Genomic DNA, 19,889 nt, shown 5'->3' with positions numbered 1-19,889 from the left:
TGTGTGGCAGGCAGATATCTGTCTCGCTGCCAGGGCGCTGCTCTCCCCCATGTCTCAGAGCAGGACGCTCAGTTTGGCTTCGTTAAAGAAGCTGTTAAATTGTGGGTGAATTTTCTCAAATTTTGGGAAGTACATTTCTCTTAATTGTTTGTATTTATCACATTCTGTAATAAAGTGCAGCTCTGTCTCTACAGCGCCGCTCTGGCACTGCTGGCAGTGTCTCTCCACTCTGAGGAGCCAGGTCTGCCTGTAGAGACCGGTCTGTACGGCCAGGCTGTGGGCACTGAGTCTGTACCTGGTCAGTGTGGCTCTGTGTGTGTGATCAGTGTCTCTGGGGAACCAGGTCTGTCTGTAGTGGCCGGTCTGTACGGCCAGGCTGTGGGCGCTGAGTCTGTACCTGGTCAGTGTGGCTCTGTGTGCGGGGTCAGTGTCTCTGGGGAGCCAGGTCTGTCTGTAGTGGCCGGTCTGTACGTCCAGGCTGTGGGCGCTGAGTCTGTACCTGGTCTGTGTGACTCTGTGTGTGTGGGGTCAGTCACAGTTCTGAGGTGCTCAGCTATAGCGTACTGTCGATTTAGGGCCAGATAGCACTGCGTTCTGCTTTGTGCCTGTGTGTGTGTCTGTGTGTTCCAACGGGTGATGCAGTTGTTTTTTGGAGTGTTATAATGTGGTTGACTCTGATTGGGGGTGTGTTTCAGACTGGTCCTGACGGGGGTTAGTGTGTGTTAGTGAAGTCAGGGTCAGGACCAGCTGTGTGAGGGAACTCTTCTCTTTGCTCAGCTCTTGGCTTTGCAGGGCTGTGTTTTAGATGTAGCCAATATTTAATCATTCGTTTTTGTGTTCTCAGTAACAGAGGGCACTGGCCTAATTCCACTCTGCATCCGTTGTTTGGTGTCGTCCTGTGCACTTTCAGGATGCTTTTTACAAAATTCTGTGTGCATCATTTCCGTTGGGTGTTTGTCCCATTGGTCAAATGTGTGGTTTTGGAGCCCCCCACACCTCACTGCCGTACAGGAGAATGGGTTCGAGAATTGACTGGAATAATTTGAGCCAGATCCGAATTGGGATTTGAATGGGAATTTGGTGTTTGATGGCGTAAAAGGCCCTGCGTGCTTTCTCTCTCAGTTCATTACCCGCTGGACTGAAGCTTCCTGTTGAACTGATCTTCAGCCCTAAATAGTTCTACTCTGTACCGGAGTCTAACCTGTGTGTCCCTAGTGTGAAACAGGGGGAGTGTCCCTGAGATCTGGGTCTCTTTTGGAAAATGATGGTTTTGGTCTTTTTCAGGTTGACTGCCAGTTCTGACAGAACTGCTCCACCAGGTCCAGGTTCTGCTGTAGACCCTGCGCTGTGGGAGACAGCAGAACCAGGTCGTCTGCATAGAGCAGGAATTTAATCTCTGAGTCATGCAGAGTGAGACCGGGCGCTGCAGAACACTGCACTCTGCGCTCCTGAGAGAACTGCCCTGTCTCACTCCGCACTTCTGAGAGAACTGCCCTGTCTCACTCTGCGCTCCTGAGAGAACTGCCCTGTCTCACTCCGCACTTCTGAGAGAACTGCCCTGTCTCACTCTGCGCTCCTGAGAGAACTGCCCTGTCTCACTCCGCACTTCTGAGAGAACTGCCCTGTCTCACTCCGCACTCCTGAGAGAACTGCCCTGTCTCAATCCGCACTCCTGAGAGAACTGCCCTGTTTCACTCCGCGCTCCTAAGAGAACTGCCCTGTCTCACTCCGCGCTCCTGAGAGAACTGCCCTGTCTCACTCCGCGCTCCTGAGAGAACTGCCCTGTCTCACTCCGCGCTCCTGAGAGGACTGCCCTGTCTCACTCAGCGCTCCTGAGAGAACGGCCCTGTCTCACTCCGCGCTCCTGAGAGAACGGCCCTGTCTCACTCCGCGCTCCTGAGAGAACTGCCCTGTCTCACTCCGCGCTCCTGAGAGAACTGCCCTGTCTCACTCCGCGCTCCTGAGAAAACTGCCCTGTCTCACTCCGCGCTCCTGAGAGAACTGCCATGTTTCACTCCGCGCTCCTGATAGAACAGCTCTGTTTCACTCCGCGCTCCTGAGAGAACTGCCCTGTCTCACTCCGCGCTCCTGAGAGAACTGCCCTGTTTCACTCCGCGCTCCTGAGAGAACTGGCCTGTCTCACTCCGCGCTCCTGAGAGAACAGCTCTGTTTTACTCCGCGCTCCTGAGAGAACTGCCCTGTCTCACTCCGCGCTCCTGAGAGAACTGCCCTGTCTCACTCTGCGCTCCTGAGAGAACTGCCCTGTCTCACTCCGCGCTCCTGAGAGAACTGCCCTGTCTCACTCCACGCTCCTGAGAGAACAGATCTGTTTCACTCCGTGCTCCTGAGAGAACTGCCCTCTCTCACTCCGCGCTCCTGAGAGAACTGCCCTGTCTCACTCCGCGCTCCTGAGAGAACTGCCCTGTCTCACTCCACGCTCCTGAGAGAACAGCTCTGTCTCACTCCCCGCTCCTGAGAGAACAGCTCTTTTTCACTCCGTGCTCCTGAGAGAACTGCCCTCTCTCACTCTGCGCTCCTGAGAGAACTGCCCTGTCTCACTCCGTGCTCCGGAGAGAACTGCCCTGTCTCACTCTATATATTTATCTATGTATTTATTTATTTATTGATGAGTGGGTGGATGGATGGTCAGAGTCACACTTAGCTTTGCAGTCTGCTGCATATGAGCGTGAGCAGCTGTCTGATTTCTCGCAGTTCTGTGGAGCTGGTGGGGGCTGGACCCTTCACTGCATTGGCGTAGGTCTGTTTCTGTGGCTGTCTCGGGGGGTTGGGTGCTGGTTTTTGGGATGTTGCCGGGTGTCGTCGGTTGGTTACTGGACGGTGTGGTGTTGCTGGGTATAGTCTGCTGGGTGCTGGGAGGAGTGGTGTAGCTGGATGGGGTCTGCTGGGTGCTGGGCTGGTTTTGACGCGTCTGTATGAAATGTTGGTCCGGCTTGTTGGGGGTGCTCTGGGTGGGGGATAGCCGGGTGGAGGTAGGGGGTAGTAGTGATGGAGGATTGGCTGGGTGCTGCTTATCCTGGGTGATGTCAGGTGGAGTGGTCTGCTGCTTCTCGGGGGGGTGCCTGGGTTGCGTACGAGGGCCACGTCTTTTAAGTTTTTAGCAAAGGTTCCTACCATGTCTTTGAGCAGATGGACATGGTCGTGGAGGCAGTGGATGTTGAGGTTGGGATGATGTGCCAGATGTACATTGGCCATTAGGGCACATCCACGGGAGATTTCTGTGTTTATTCGGTGGATGGTGGTAGGGTGGAAGTCTCTCTGGGGCAGGAGGGTGGAGACTGTGATTTTGGTGGATGATGATATGGCGTGGCTCATTGTGATGGCATGGGTGAGAAGCCGGAATGCATCTTTTGTTCTGGGGCACCAAACTTTGGCAGTTTTATATCCTGGGAAGAGCTGTTCTGCATTTAGGAATTTTCCATTAGAGTCTATTAGTATCACTACATCCGTGTCTGTGGGGATGGGATTCAGTTTGTCGTCTGCCTCTGGATGGAAGTGGGAGGGTTGTATTTCTGAGTGGGTGCATTGTGGCTCAGAGTGGCTGGGTTGTGTATCGAGGAGGGGGAATTCTGGGCCAGAATGAGTGGGTCTGCTTTTGGAAGAGGAGGGTCCTAATTCACAGTGGTCAGGCTGTGGTTGGGTGTGAGTGGGCTTGGACTCTGATGTTGTGGTTCCCCTCTCCATTTCAGCAGGTCTTGGTTCAGGGTGAGCGGGTCCAGGTCCAGGGTGGGCGGGTCTAGTTTCTGAAGGGGTGTGTGGTTTGTCATGTGTTTCTTGGCTGGTTTTGAGTCTTTGCAGCTCTTCTCTGTGATTGTTAAGGGCCTGTCTCTTATGTCTAACTCTTCTCTTAATGCAGTCAGTTCCCTTCTCAGTGACTCTCTGTCTCACTGGAGCTCCTTTACTTCTCCTTGTAGGTGTAGTACTGAGTTCTCCAGATGGTTCAGAGGGTCTTTTATTTGTTGGGAGGGCTCGTTGGAAGACAGGTTGGAGAGAATGTGTTGTTTAAATTCTACCAGCCCTACTTCCTGTAGGGAAAGGTTCTCTCTCAGCTGGGACACTGTGTTCTCCAGTTGTCTGAGCTTAGCCCTGTTGTCCTGCGCTGTGTTGTCCTGTACATTTTCCTCCTGTACTGTACTGTGCTATGAGGGGTGTGTGTGTGCTCCACGCCCCTCCCCCGTCCCCTGAACTGTACTTTTGCTGCAGCTGCTGTTCCCCTCCCCCACCGTCTCTCCCTCTCTCTCAGACACTGCCAGAGCTCTGATAAAGCTGAAATCTTCCTGGACGGACCTAAGGCTGGACTCGCTGCCCTGGAACATGATGGTTCCGTTGTGGTACAGATTGACAGTGAGGATGGTAATGTCTCCGTCCTCGCTCTCTATAACTAACTGCCTCCCGTTGCAGATCCCCCTCTTTCTGTGGTGTGTGTAGTGGGCACAGAGTGCTCTGTGCCAGGCGTCAGGGCGGTCTGTGTAGAGCAGGAGGTTGGTAGAGACGGTCCTGCTCTCTGTCTGGGTGCAGTCAGCTCTGAGTGTCTCTGGGTTTTGTCTGAGTAGGTTTTGTTTGTATGTTTTTTGGCCTGTGCAGTTTTCAGGTCTGAGGGGTATGTTATGGTGAGGGGGTGGAGTTTTCCTGCAGTCTCATCAGCCATTACACACACTGTGGTGTTAGAGTAGTAGCTAACTTATAGAAGAGCACTATTTCTCCACTTTCTGTTGTGTTGGGATGTAGGTTTAGTTGAGGGTTCCTACCTTGGATTTAACCTTGGAAGTGTAGCTTCAATAAATTAAAAGTCTCTGAAGTCTGAAGTCTTTCTTTTGGTGATCTCTGTCTGGTTCTGTTAGCCGTTTTAGCTAATCTTTAGCCAGAATTTCTTTTCCTTGTTTTCCTTTCTTACTGACTTCTTTTTCTCTCAAAAAAAGTTGGATATCTTCTGTTAATTTGCTTTAGTGATCATTTTTGTAGGTTTACTCGGGTTTATCTCCTCCTAAAAACTATTTATTTGTAGAAATCTCAGGAGACTTAGTGAAGCATGACTACACAATAAGAGGCTCTCTCTCTGTCTCTCTTTCTCTCTCCTTTCTGTCTCTCTCTCTCCTCTCTCTGTCTCTCCTTGTCTTTTTCTCTCTCTCTCCTCTCTCTGCCTCTCTTCTCTCTCTCTTTCTCTCTGTCCTCTCTTTCTTTGTCTCTCTCTGTTTCTCTCTCCTCTCTCTCTCTGTTTCTCTTTCTTTCTCTCTGTCCTCTCTTTCTGTCTGTCTCTCTCTCTCCTCTCTCTGTCTCTCTCTCTCTCCTCTCTGTCTCTGTTTCTCTATCTTTCTCTCTGTCCTCTCTTTCTGTCTGTCTCTCTCTTTCCTCTCTCTGTCTCTCTTTCTTTCTCTCTCTCTCTCTCTCTCTCTCTGTTTCTCTCTCTCTCTCTGTTTCTCTCTCCCTGTCTCTCTGTCTCTTTTTCTCTCTCTCTCCTTTCTCTGTCTCTCTCTCTGTTTCTCTCGCTTTCTCTCTGTCTCTCTCTTCTCTCTGTCTCTCTCTCCTCTCTCTCTCTCTTTCTCACTGTCTCTCTTTATGTCTCTCTCTGTCTCTTTCTCTCTTTCTCTCTGTCTCTCTCCGCTCTCTTTCTCTCTCTCTCTCTCTGTCTCTCTTTCTCACTGTCTCTCTTTATGTCTCTCTCTCATCTCTCTCTCTCTCTATATATATCTCTCTCTCTCTGTTTCTCTCTTTTTCTCTCTGTCCTCTTTCTCTCTCTCCTCCCTCTCTCTCTTTTATTTTTATACCGCATTTGTTTGATGTATACATTGATTTAATCAGATCATAGGCTTTACACCCTACACCACTTTGTAAAAGTTTATAAAATAATCCTTGGTGCAAAATGGAATCAAATGCCTTTTTAAAGTCAATAAAACATGCGAATATTTTGGATTTATTTTGGACAACGTATTTATCAATCAGGGCTTGTAGGGTGTAAATGTGATCAGACGTGCGGTGATTTGGTAAAAATCCAATTTGACTCTTACTCAAGACACTGTGCTTCATAAGGAATTGTAATAATCTAGAGTTTAAAACACTACACAGTAACTTCCCCAGGTTACTGTTCACACAGATGCCTCTGTAGTTATTGGGGTCGAATTTATCTCCAGATTTAAAGATGGGTGTTATCAGTCCATGGCTCCAGATCTCAGGGAAGTGACCTACACTCAGAACCAGGTTAAACAGCTTCAGAATCGCCAGCTGGAGTTTAGGACTTGAACTTTTAATCATTTTGTTCAGGACTCCGTCAGCTCCGCTGGCTTTCTTTGGTTTTAGTTTGTTAATTTTCTCTTTGCGTTCCTGCTCAGTAATGGAGATGTCTAATGGGTTTTGATTATCTTTAATTACCAATTCGAGATCTTTGAGTGTCCTATTGATATGGTTCTGTTGTGGATTTGAGACTGTCTCTGTGTTTTTGAACAGTGTTTGGAAGTGTTTGGTCCAGATTTCACCGTCGTTTATCGCCAATTCTTCACGGTGCTTTTTGTTGAGGTTGTTCCACTTTCCCAGAACTGGTTTGTTTTGATGGACTCCTTGATTAGTGTCAGTTGTTTGTGAGTGTACTGTGCCTTTTTGGTTCTGAGTGTACGTTTATATAGTTTAAGTGTCTCACAGTAAAGAAGGCGTATGTTGATGTTGCTTGGATCACGGTGTTTCTGATTTGATAATTTTCTTAGTTATTTTCGTATATTTTGGCATTCCTGGTCAAACCAGTTGTCTTCCTTTTTGAGTTTAGTGTTTTACTAGTTTTCAGTTGAGTTTTTCTGATGTTTTATTAAAGATTGTATTTAGATTATTTACGGCCAGATTGACGCCTTCGTTACTGTGAGTGTAGGTGGCATCCAGAAAGTTGTCTAAGAGTGTTTGAATTTGCTGGTGCCCGATTGCTTTCTGGAACTCTTGGGTGCTGTTTGGGGCCCATCTGTAAGGTCTCGGGATGGTGTACAGCTTACTGGGCCGTGTGTGTGCAGTGCTGTTAGTCTCTGTCCGTTTAATGAACACAGTGATTTGGCTGTGGTTAGGGTTAGGGTTAGCGGTGAACGCACTGAGAGAGAAAGGGTCTAAATCTGTGATCATGTAATCTACTGTACTGCTACCAAGAGGTGAACAAAATGTGTATCGTCCTAAAGAGTCCCCTCGTGTCCTACCATTCACAATATACAGACCCAGGCTCTGACAGAGCTGCAGGAGGGCTTTTCCGTTTCTGTTTATAATGAGGTCGTGATTGTTTCTGTGGGGATAAAGGACATTGCTGTTAGTAAAGGGCATTTTCTTTGTAATGAAGTGGTCATTGTGTGTGTGTATGAGGTCAGGTTGTGTCCCTGTTCTCGCGTTCAGGTCCCCACAGAGGAGCACATTTCCCTGGGCCTGGAAACGGCACGTCTCTTTCTCTAACTCAGAAAACACGTCTTCTGAGTAGTAGGGGGACTCTGAGGAGGGATGTAAATGGCACAGAGGAAAATGTCCCTCTGTGAGCAGGTTAAAATCTGTCTGATTTTAAGCCAAATGTAATTGTTCCCTGTTTTTAGAATGTCTATATACTGATGAAGACTAGATTTGTACCAGACTATTATTCCCCCTGAGCATCTACCCTGCCATACTGTGCTCAGCTTCTGGGGCTGTATTATGACTTCTCTGTAGTCTTTGGGGCAGTGAGTGACCACCTCTGCCCTGCACCATGTCTCCTGGAGGATGATGATGTCCAGGTTTTTTATACAGTTCTGGAAATCACAATTTAAACTTTTTAGGGCAAAGGCAGAAGACTTCAGGCCTTGGATATTCCACATACAGATGGAAAGTGATAACATTTTTGTTTTGTTTAGTTTTTTTCTGTTTTTCCATTAAAGTGAGATAGACTAAGAAAATAAATAACATTCATTTGTACATTTATATATAGCATAATATAGAATGTTTACAAGTTTTCAACATATAACTGTAACTCAATTACTAACAATATCTAATTTCAATTGAATTTATTTATTATTATTTTTTTAAATCTGAAGTGCATATTTATACGAGTCTGTTGCAGATGTACTGCAGTAATTGTCTGATCTCACCCATCTCTGTAGTGCAGTGGACTCCTCTGAGAGCGTCGGCGTAGCTGCGCTGCGGCTGTGGGCTGTGGTTCTGTGGCAGTGGGGTTTCTGTAGCTCCTCTGTCTGGTTGGGTCTGGGGAACTGGTGGAACCTCTGGGTGGTGCCGCTTTGTTCTGGGTGGTGGAGGCTGAGGTGCAGGTCTGACAGATGGGGTGTGCTGAGGTGACTGAGGCAGGTTGCGGTGGTATAGCTGGTGTCCTGGCCGTGGTCTTCGGGGGAGTGTGTGTGTCGGTGGGCTCCTGGTGGGTGTGTAAAAGCTCTGTGTTGCTGGGTGCTCTCCTCCTCTGTACGTGGGGTTATGAGCTCTGTTCATGTGTCGACCCAGTGCCACGTCCTTCAGCTTTTTAGCAAACGTTTTAATAGTTTGTCTATTTACGTGCACGTGATCATGTAGGTGGTGGGGTGTGATGCTGGGGTGGTGGGCCAGGTGCACGTTGGGGATCAGGGCACATCCTCTAGAGATCTCTGCGTTGACTCTCTGGATGGTGGCTGGATGAAAGTCCTTGTGGGGCAGGAGTGTGTAGATCACAATCTTAGCTTTGGGAAAAGCCTCTGCTGCTCTCTGTGCTACTCCACAGACCAGTCCACCAACTCTCTCCTGCTCGGCTTGCAGGTCGTTGGTACCCGTGTGGATGAGGATGCAGGACGGGTTGCCGAGGATGTGGTTAGAGAGGATTCTGTGAGCATCCCTCGTTCTTGGACAACATATTTTTGATGTGCTCCTGTCTGGGAATAGTTTCTCTTCTTCTAAGAACTTTCCATTTGAGTCTATATGGATAGCAACATCAGCGTCCCTGTCTCTGTGTGGCCCACCTGATCTGCTGGGTTTGGGGTAGGGTAGAAGGGGTTTTCTCTGGCAGGAAGGTTTTGACCTGAGTGTGGGGGGCTGTGGCAGTGTCTGAGACTGTCTCAGTGTGGGTTTTCTGTGTGGGGGGGGCGGTGTCTGGGTGTTGGTTGGCTTTGTGGGGCTGGGGGCAGTCTCTGTGATGTTAGGGGTAGGTTGTATGTGTTCGGTCCGAGTAGCATTTGTGGGGTGTAACTGGGACTGCAGCTGGGCTGTGAGGGATTGTATGACAGTGTTTCGCTGGTATAGTTCCTGCCTGAGCCTTGATAATTATTTTTTCAGCTCCTGTTGGAGAACCTCTAACTCCCTCTTAGCACTGTCCTTATACTCTGCTAGCTCTTTCCTCAGAGCATCTCTGTCGTCCAGCAGGCTGTGTATGTCTCTCCTCAGCTCCTGCACTGTAACCTTCAGCTGGTGGTGTTGCCCTGGCTGAGCTGGTCTCTGAGGGCTCTGGAGTCTAAACTGGAGGAGCTGTGGGTTTGTATGTGCTCCTTCAGTCCTATCAGCTCTACCTCTAACAGAAAGACACTGTCTCTGAGCTGAGTTACGGTGGTGTGGAGGTGTGGGTTTAGGACAGGCTCAGTGCTGGCTGTGGGGGCTGTGGAGGGGCTGTGGTCTTCTACAGCAGTGGTGTGGCTGTGGAGGGGCTGTGTACTGTGTGTTTTGGATGGGACCGTCAGGCTGTGATCTGCTGTTTTCTCAGTTTCACACTGTGATTTGAGTGAGGGGAAGGTCTCTTCAAACTGTGTAAGTGCAGCTTCGCTTCCTTGTATCATGACCGTGCCGTTCAGATATAAGTTGACTGTTAGGAGTTTGCCGTCTGGTTCTTTCTCACTGTCCTCAAAGATATAAATCTGACGGCCTTTACAGATTCCCCGTTTGGTCACGTGTTTATAGTGTTGACAGATAGCTGTGTGCCACACGTCTGTGTGTTGGGTGTGGAACAGCAGGTTGGTGGTAAAGGTTTTCCCTTTAATTAAGCTACAGTCTTTAAATAAGGTTTCTGGGTTTTCTCTTTGTGTTTTTAGCTTGTGCTGCTGTTTGCTGCTCTCAGAGAGTGTGTCTGTGGGGAAGTGGAACTGCAGGGCTGGGTGGTGGTCTCGGGGCGGGGCTTGGGTTGGGGCTGGGGCGGGGCTTCTGCTGCTGCTCCAGCCATTCTCGCACAATGTATCGTTTTTTTGAAAAATGCCAGAAGCCTAACTGTCGGTCGGGGGAGGGGCTGCACTAACTGTCACTGTCACTGAGGCAACAGCTCTGATCAACTTTAGCAGGATTTACAGTGAAATATTGGTTTTGTTTATCATTTCTCTTGTTTAAACCAGTTAAAGTGCAGTAATAAAACTGCTCCACGGTATTTAACTACGACAGGTTCTTCTTACCCTTGATGTGGAGGAGGGAATGGAGCTGTCTGCTGTCTGCTGCTTTAATGAATCCAGTCCCTGTGTCTTTCCTGTTTGGATCCCAGTTTTCTTTTAGTAATTTTCCTGAAATGTCCCTGTAGCTGTTTTCTTTCTTATGTTTTCCAGCAGGTTTGATTTTCCTCTTCTTACCACTTCTTTTCTTTCTTCTGTTTCGGATGTTGTCCTCCTCTGTTTTGCTGTGGTCTGGTAGATTAGCTATGATCTGCTGTATATAAGATTTTTTATTTCTTTCTTGCCAAATTTAAATGATCAAATAATGACCAATGTATGTTTATTGTTAAAGTATGAATTGATTTCTAAGTATTTTCTAGGTTCTATCTCATTTTAAAATAGAAAAATAGAAGAAAAATCAGGAGCTCATCTGATGCATGACCTCTCTCTCTCTATCTCTCTCTCTCTCTCTCTCTCTCTCTCTCTCTCTCCCTCTCTCTCTGTTTCTCTCTTTCTCTCTCTGCTCTCTGTCTCTCTCTCCTCTCTCTGTCTCTCTCTCTCTCTTTCTCACTGTCTCTTTATGTCTCTCTCTCTCTGTCTCTCTCTCCTCTCTCTCTTTCTCTCTCTTCTCTCTCTTTCTCTCTCTATGTTTCTCTCTCTCTCTGTTTCTCTCTCTTTCTCTGTCCTCTTTCTCTCTCCTCTCTCTCTCTCTCTCTCTCTCTCTCTCTCTCTCTCTCCGTCTCTCTCTCTCCTCTCTGTCTCTCTTTCTTTCTCTCTCTCTGTCAGTTCAGTTTTTTTTTTTTTTTTTTTATTATTGTCCTCTGCTCAGTTTATTGATGCGAAAAACTCTTGAAGAAAAGTCTTTTAGTTCAAAACAAAGCTGTTTTACTTCTTCTTCATGGTCTTCTTGGCCTTGGCCACTTTAGCCTTGGTAGTTTTGGGCTTAATGGTTTTGACCTTCTTGGGGCTTTTGGCAACATTCTTAGCCGCTGGCGTCTTCACCTTCTTCGGACTCTTAGCAGCTTTCTTGGCTGCGGGCTTCTTCACTTTCTTGGGTGTCTTTGCCTCCTTGGGCTTGGCGGCTTTAGCCGGAGCTTTCTTGGGCTTGGCCACTTTGGTTGGAGACTTCTTGGCGGCAGCAGGTTTCTTGGGCTTGGCGACAACTTTCTTGACTGTTTTTTTGGTAGGAAGGACTCTCACTTTGAAGGACCCAGATGAACCAGAGCTCCTTTCTTCACCAGCGTTTTAAGAGCTAGTTTAACCCGAGCATTGTTTTTTTCAACGTCGTATCTGCCACCAGCAAGAGCTTTCTTCAAAGTGGCCAAAGAAACTCCCTTCCGCTCATTGGACGCAGCCACAACTTTCACGATCAGATCCGAAATACTCGGTCCGGACTTCTTGGGCTTGGCTGCGGATTTCTTCTTGGGAGCTTTAGCTGGCTGGTTTCCCGGTGCTGGGTACTCGCCGTTAAACTTCGAGTGGTGTAAAGGACTCAGTGGTGTCTCTCTTTCTCACTGTCTGTCTTTATGTCTCTCTCTCTCTCTCTCTCTCTCTCTCTCTCTCTCTCTCTCTCTGTCTCTCTTTCTCCCTCTTTTCTCTCCCTTTCTATCTCTCTCTCTCTGTCTCTCTTTCTCTCTCTCTGTTTCTCTCTCTCTTCTCTCTGTCTCTCTCTCTTCTCTCTCTCTCTCTCTCTCTCTCTCTTTCTCTCTCTCTGTCTCTTTCTCTCTCTGTCTCTCTTTCTCACTGTCTCTCTTTTTGTCTCTGTTTGTATCTGGCGTCATGGCCTCTGAGGCCGGCGTGGAGATGCTGTCTCTCCGCCATGGCGTCAGGTGTGTCCCAGAGAGTGGGGTGACGGTGGATAAACAGTTTGGCTGCCCACACAGAAAAGAGCAGCAGGAAGGTGAAGGGCATGAACAGAGTGGTTTAATGGAGGGACAGCAGGTAGGGGACAGAGGTGGGGAGGTAGCTGAGGACTTGGGGCCTGAGAGCAGGCCTGAACCCGTCAGCTCTGCAGGTGAGGAGGGGGTAGATGGTGCTGGGCCTGATGTATCAAAAAATGTAACCCTTAACAGTGGTGATGGTAACGTCAATGTTAGCACTGCATCTATGAACACACCCAGTGACCTCACTGACTCGGTCGGGCCTAGTTTTAGCTCCCACAGAAAGGCCCAGTGTAAAACTGATAAACCCGTGGAGGAGGGTGGAAGGTCGGTTTTGGAGCAGGATGATGTGATTGTAGGCTGTGTGCGTGATGAGTGTCTCAGTGACGTGGGGGAAGCTGTGCTGGACTCTGAGGAGGAGAATGTGTTATCAGACTGTTCAGGGCTGTCTGAAGTACCTGCCAGTTTGTCCTGTAGGCCGGGCTTTTCGGCTCGGGCCGGTCCATCTGAGGCCTCCGCTAAAATAACTGAGCCACCAGAGGATGTTCATTCATTCTCAAAGATTAACCGGTTTTTGACTGTTACAAAAGGTTAAAGGAATGTGTGTTTAAATAGTTTCTTCTCAGACACTCAAAATTGTATTAGATCAATGCAGTACGCCTCTAAACATGAGAACTATATGTCACTGTCTCCTAAGAGACGTTTCAGACTGAGAAAGTGGTTAACGATCGCACGGGAAAGTTTGATTACTCCTGATGTGTAGGTTTCTCTGGCACATCTGTGTCTCTGGTGTCTATTGCTTTTGGGTGATGTACTTTTCTCTGTAAACACTGAGGGGACTATTGAAGATGAATATGTCCATGGATGTGAAGAGTGTGTACAGCGCACGTAGCACGGTGGACTGTGTGGACTGTTAGACTCGGGAGGAGGGTGCTGTTCGGGTCAACAGCCCCTAAGAAAACGGAATCCTCATAGTGGCGCACCAGATATGGGCAACAGCTACCAGTAAGAGTACTGTCCAGGAAGTGGAGACAGGCCGGCGGTGTGGCTCTCAGCTGGAGCCTGTCCATTGCCTCTCTACTGACTGCTCACACCTGACTGTCCTCTTTGGGTTTTTACACGGACTTTGCCAGAGACTTGTGTCTGAGGAATCTGCTCTGGACTCACATCTGATGGAGAAACAGAGTGGGGACCTGGGCTCTTTGAGCTGAATAAGAGACTGATGTGTTTGAATCTAAAGGACATTATATTTTTCTGTTCAGTTTGTTTGATCATGTGGTGTGCTGATCAGCTACTGTGATGGTTTGGTGATGGAGTGTGTGTGTGTGTGTGTGTGTGTGTGTGTGTGTGTGTGTGTGTGTGTGTCTGTGTGTTTTCTTATGTGGACTGAGGGTTTGTTAGACTCTCTCTTCTTTCTCTCTCTTTCTCCCTCTGTCTTTCTCTCTATCTCTCTTTCTCTCTTATATCTTCTCTCTGTCTTCTTTCTCTCTCTTTTTCCCTCTGTCTCTCTCTCTCTCTCTTTTGTTATTTGTTATAATTGTGTTGTGATTTCCTTTATGCACATAAGCCTCTGATGCCTCAGAGGCTCTTACAAAAACTGAGTCTTATTATCAAAACACCTGCCAGATCTGACAAGCTCAAGGCCTGACACCTGGCACCTGAAGGTTTGGAAATAATAATGAAGGGCTGTGATGTATTTGGGAGGACAGTTAGATAGTAATATGTGAAAAAAATGAATGGCTAGCAAAAGGATTATGGGGAAGAGTAGAGATAAAAACATTTTTGTAGAAAGCACACACACTTTCTTTTATAGAAAACAATGACTGAAGAGTTAACAGGAAGCAGAAGTCCTTATATGTACATGGGGAGTAACCTTTAAATGGGATCCAACTCAGCCTGTGGAGTGTGTGAAAAAGGTGGGGTAATATCTTTATCAGGTCTGAATACTGTATAAAAATGAGAGCTTCAGAAATGCTTAATGGTATGCATTCATGAAACAAGGTAAAGACACATAAACCAATTTGGGTTTTGTTTAATAGTTTTATTGACTGAAGTTTTTACAGTAGATGGCAGCATATATTACAATATAGAGGCTTGAATTGTGTCACTGTACATCACTGCTGAACTGCTCTAAAGTCCACTAACTGTTTTCACAGGAATGTGGACTGGACTTGAAGTATCACACTCACAGGAGAAATAGGTTCAGCTCTCACACTGGTACATCTATAGACACTGGAATTTCAATGAACTGGGTTTTTAAATGCCTTTTAAACATGAAGAAATGTTCGCAGTCAATTAGATGTTCATCAGGGTTCCCTTTAAGTAATGCCCTCAACACCATTTCTATGTCATTGAATTTGTTACCTTCATAATTGCATTAAGTTTAAAATGTAAAATTTGTTAAAATATAAGTATTAAGATTAATAACTGAACACGTATACCAATAAAAATAGGTTTATTTCATCATTCTCTTTTGATCAAAATTTCTTTCAGATAAGACAATGCAGATTATTATTATTATTTATTTATTTTTTTGTGTGTGTGGATGTCACTGGTGCAAATCTGGATTTTGATGATGCATTCAGGGCTACAAATATGTGTAAACATAATGAGGATTTGGCCTTATACAGTTCAGTCTGACATTATATATTGTTTCATGAGGAAAGCTGTCCATGGGCGAGCTGCTTAATTAAACGAAACTCATTTGAGTGCAAGACATTGTTAAATCCGCTAGCAGTAGTGAATTTCTCATAAAAAATAACCAATATGTTAATTATTTTAAGAACATTTTTGTTTCCGTGTTTCCAAACAATTTGCTCAATTGCCCTCATTGTCTTGCATGCAATTTTTAGCATAACTTCTAGTCAATGTTTACGCAAAATTAACATTAAATTGCACAGGGCAAATACAACACAGATACAAATAGTATCCCTTTCATTGTTCATATTCATATTTCTTTTCAAATGATGATGCTAAGTAAATTGTTTAGCATGAAAACTGTGTGCATAACTTACAGGATTCATACATTTGAAACATACAAATGTCACAAGGCTGGTACGCTGTGCAGCAAAAGATGGGCTACAGTGTAAATCTATTTACATAATGGCCAGTGAGTCTATATAACATGCTGGCATAAAAAGAGAAAAAACTCAACGTGTTGTAATACTGGAGATGACAAACCGGAGGGAAAAATGTATTATTCCCTCCTATTGTTCTATATAAGTAGTAGTCAATTTCAATACTAGTCTATTTCAGTCTAAAATGTCCTTACTGTCAGTCACAACAGCATAGAATTACACAAAACAGTGGAACTGGTAAATGCATGTAATTGTAAGCCCAAATAAAGTTCAGTTAGATATTCTGTTCATTTGTGTTTGTAAATGTGCAGATATAAGTTTCATTGGACACCGCTGCATTCTTCTGTGAGTGAGAGCCTGACACACAGCCGACATACATAAAAAAGAGTTCAGCAGAACCTATTTAAAATTCTGCATTTGTGTTACTCAGGCTTTGTACTTCACAGAGGTTTGTAGTTGGGTCCTGGAAATGTATAAATTATTGACCAGGTTTCAGAAAAAGGAATGTGTAATAAAAAGACATACAAAGTAAGAGTTGAGAAAACAGTCGAGGTAAATAAATTAATCATTGTTCAGAGTGATACCCGGCCGTATAAAAAGTAAAAAGGCTGCAGCACAAAGACTACAGTAGAAGACCATAGCTTGAGAGAAAAAAGCATGCCAAAATGCGCAGAGACACATAAAAGCATGCTATGAGCGGAGACGCATGAAGTGCACCTTGCATGTTTTGTATGTTTTGTTTGTCTTGCCTAAGGTTTTGCTGTGTTTTTGTGTTTATTGTTGTTTGTCTGTTTGGGAAAACCTTGCCTTAGGTTTTGTTGCAACTATGGAATAGAAATGATGATTGGTAAATACAGGCCTTCTGTGATTTGAATTAGATAAAACTTGTTTTTAATGGGAACTCAACTTTAATGATGTGATGTCATTTAAAGCTGTATCTAATGGGAACTAAATTTTGAAAGGTTGCAATTTGCAGATACTGTGAATGAAGCCAATCTACAGCATATAAAATGTGAGACAGAGATTCTGTGGCGAAGTGCACGAGTTACTGAGTTAGCTCTAAATATCAGATCTCTCACAAACAAATCACACTTAATTAATGATCCAATTACAGCACAAGGGCTTGATTTTATACTTTTAACTGAAACTTGGCTAAATGAATGTAGCTGGAACTGTTTTATTGGAGTCGGCTCCTCCAGATTTTCATTTCTTAAATGTATCTCGTGCCAGTAGAAAAGGTGGAGGTCTAGCTGCTCTGTTCCATGGTTCTTTTCAGTGCAAGCAGTTATCATTTGGTGACTTCACAACATTTGAGAACCTCTGTTAAGGTTCTGAAAGGGACACCACATATATTATGAGTAACTGTCTACAGGCCTCTGAAGTACAGTGCTCATTATATTGATGAATTTTCTTTTGGTCTTTCACAGCATGTTACAAGGAGTACACATTGTCATGGTCACACACGGGATATTGTTATCTCAAAGAGTCTCAACATATCAGTGACTGTGAAGGACATCACGTTGTCAGATCACTACTGTGTGTTCTTTGATATGTGGGCCTCACCAGTCATCACGGGCAGAAGGGTCCGTGTCAAGAAAAGGATTATAAAGGACTGCACAGCTACACTTTTCATGAATAAAATGTGCACTACACCATGTGAACAATCCAACTCTGTTGATGATCTGCTGAATAGTTTTAATACAAAAATTGTCAGTGTTATGGATGAGATTGCGCCAGTTAAAGTGAAGGCTTTGTTTTGCAAACAGAAAGCACCATGGAGAAATGCTTCTGTTGTTCAAATCCAAAAGAGGGAGTGTCGCAAGGAGGAATGCAAATAAAAAAGTCTTCATATTCACAAAGAAATCTACAAAGATAAGCTACGTGAATACAACACGATAATACGCAAAACACGACAATCCTATTTCTCTAGCATCATCAAGAACAAAATTAACAACAGCAACATCCTCTTCACCGTGGTCAACAGACTTACTAACTCACCCACACCAGTGGCACCTGAATTAGTATCAACTGAGAGATGTAATGAGATTGCATTATTTTTTAACTGATTTTTAAGTGATTAATGTGATGGAAAAATGCAGATTAACACTAATGAGTAATGGTTAACAATAACTAATGACATAATATATTCAGGGAGTAATGCTTTTGCTTAATCTTGGTTGATTCTTTCTAAATTATGAAGGCCTTAGTGCTTGAAGGTGAAGGGACTTATTGCATTGTGTTATGTTACGGTGACCTGTGAGAGGAAGACGCTGAACAGATTAGAAGGAAGGCAGTCAACAACTGAAGGACACTCTCACCATTTTTCCTGGCAACTATAAAGTTGGAGATAATGGGGCACCAATAAGGGAATGTTTGGGTTGATGGAATGAGACATGATGTAATAACGCCCAAATAGTGTACGTGACTGGGGTCCTATATATGGCTTGGCTTTGTTCAATAAACTCGAGAGGTAAGAGAGAATCTTTGACTGCGAGACTTATTCCTCTGTTCTCCCCAAAGAATTATTTGAGCATCGATCTTCCTTCCTGGTGATACTTAGAGATTAATTTTAGATTTTGCCATAACAATTAGTACATCTACATCCAACAATGAGTCTGTACCCTCTCCCTCACCTCATAAAAACTCTTTAGTTAAAATATCAGAGTTCAGTACTGTTAATAATGAAATTTTAATTGACACAGTTAATCATCTCAAACCATCCACTTGCAGTCTCCACACACTACCAACCAAATGTTTAAAGAGTGTGTTTCGCACTATAGCACCAGACATACTCCACATTGTAAACACCTCACTCATGTCGGGGTTTTTTCCAAGCTCACTAAAAACTGCAGTTGTAAAGCTAAAATTAAGATTTTAATTTTAAAATTAGATTCATCTCTGATAAGTACCTACAGACCAATTTCCAATTTACTGTTCATTCAACTCATTCTCATTCCCAACTCGTCCTGTTTTGAAGCTTGGGCAGAACCCCTTTGGCGTCAGTAAATGCACGCCGAAGGTGACCTATTGCACAAGATTTTGCAAGGTAAATTCTCCTGTGTCTTAATTCGACATTGACGGACCTGCGTTTCACAGAGATTCATAGCGAAAATATTTTAGTAGCCTCAGTCACCACATGGTGTGGGTTTAATTGGTGTGGTTTCTAAAAAGCACTTTTAAAATTTTAACTCAATCCTCGTCTTTAAAAATATACCCGAAAGCAATTTGTCTTCAAATTCCTTTAAAACAGTAGTTAAACGTCCCCTGCACGTCTCAAGTCTGACGCTTTGCAGTTATCGCTCACCGTAAAAGTGCTCTTACCTCATTTTGAGGACATGAATATGAACACATTTGATATTAATTTTATTAAACTGAACAAAATATGGGAGTGCTAGTCGTGAGACACTATAATAATAATAACAATAATAATATTTATTATAATTAATTATTATTATTATTATTATTATTGTTGTTATTTGTTGGACAATCAAAACATCCATGGGTTGAATCTCCAGAAGTTATTATACACATATTTAGCTCAGTGGTATCTTCAGTTTTTTTTTTTTTTTTTTTTTTTTTTTTTTTAAACTATTTATTTATATATTTATTATTATTCATTTTAGTATAGGCCTAGCTTATTAAATTTATAGGTAATTGTCCAAATGTGATACAGTTCATCGGCAACATGTATTTGCCCTCTGCATGTCAATAACTTATCTAGACTAGACTCTACAAGATGTGCTTGACTTTGGTTTTAAAATATTGTGCGCATGGTTTTATTGTGCTATGTCTTTTTACTGTTAATGCTTAATCAAACTAATGAAAAAGGGATCAGTTAGCTGTTAAACTGGACTGTTTTCGGAGGCCCAAATCTTAGTTTTAATATATTTATTTACTGATACAGAATTGGTTTACTAAAAATTGATTGTGCTTATGTACACTATATGGACATTATTGGACACTATTGCGACGCCTTACACATCACACCTACAGGAGCTTTTATAACATCCCATTCTGAATCCATAGGCATTAATATGGTGTTGCCCACTCTTCCCAGCCTCTTTGCAGTGTGGAAAAACTTGATTGGCCCACACAGAGCCTTGACCTCAACCTCATCATGCACCTTTGGGATGAGCCAGGCCCTCTCAGACCCTGTCCACATGGATCCCGTTATTAAAAACCAATGTCTTTGTCTGCATTTTGGCCTCCAAAATGTTGTGGAAAGCCTTCCCAGAAGAGAGGAAGCTCTTATAACTGCAAAGGGGTACCAATACAATATTAATGTCTATGGATTCGAATAGGGTTTTGTAAAAGCTCCAGTACGTGTAATATGAAATTATATTTTTATGTATCACAATACAAATATTGTATATGTGTCTTACACATATAAGTACATTTCATTTTTAATATTTAATTAAATGTGCCTTTCAAGTAGTGATTGTACATCGTCGTTTCCATGACGTCCTCTTTAGGATTTCAAAATTGAAAAGAAAAAAAATAGCCAGATGTCCATGTTTGCTCTGCAAAAGGCCAGTGTGGTTTTAGGTTTTCTGTCACTGGTTTAATCAGTTGTTCTCAGTACTCCTTGTTGATAATGTGAACTC

General features: G+C 44.3%; 1 pseudogene; it reads right to left on the bottom strand.

Annotated features, from left to right (window-relative positions):
* Positions 1 to 11,213: 11,213 nt before the first annotated feature.
* On the bottom strand, positions 11,214 to 12,109 carry LOC136678484 (histone H1-like; annotated as a pseudogene).
* Positions 12,110 to 19,889: the final 7,780 nt, after the last annotated feature.

The sequence above is a fragment of the Hoplias malabaricus genome, chromosome Y (assembly GCF_029633855.1).
Source record: "Hoplias malabaricus isolate fHopMal1 chromosome Y, fHopMal1.hap1, whole genome shotgun sequence".
NCBI lineage: Eukaryota > Metazoa > Chordata > Actinopteri > Characiformes > Erythrinidae > Hoplias > Hoplias malabaricus.
This window is presented reverse-complemented; position numbering and strand designations above follow the sequence as displayed.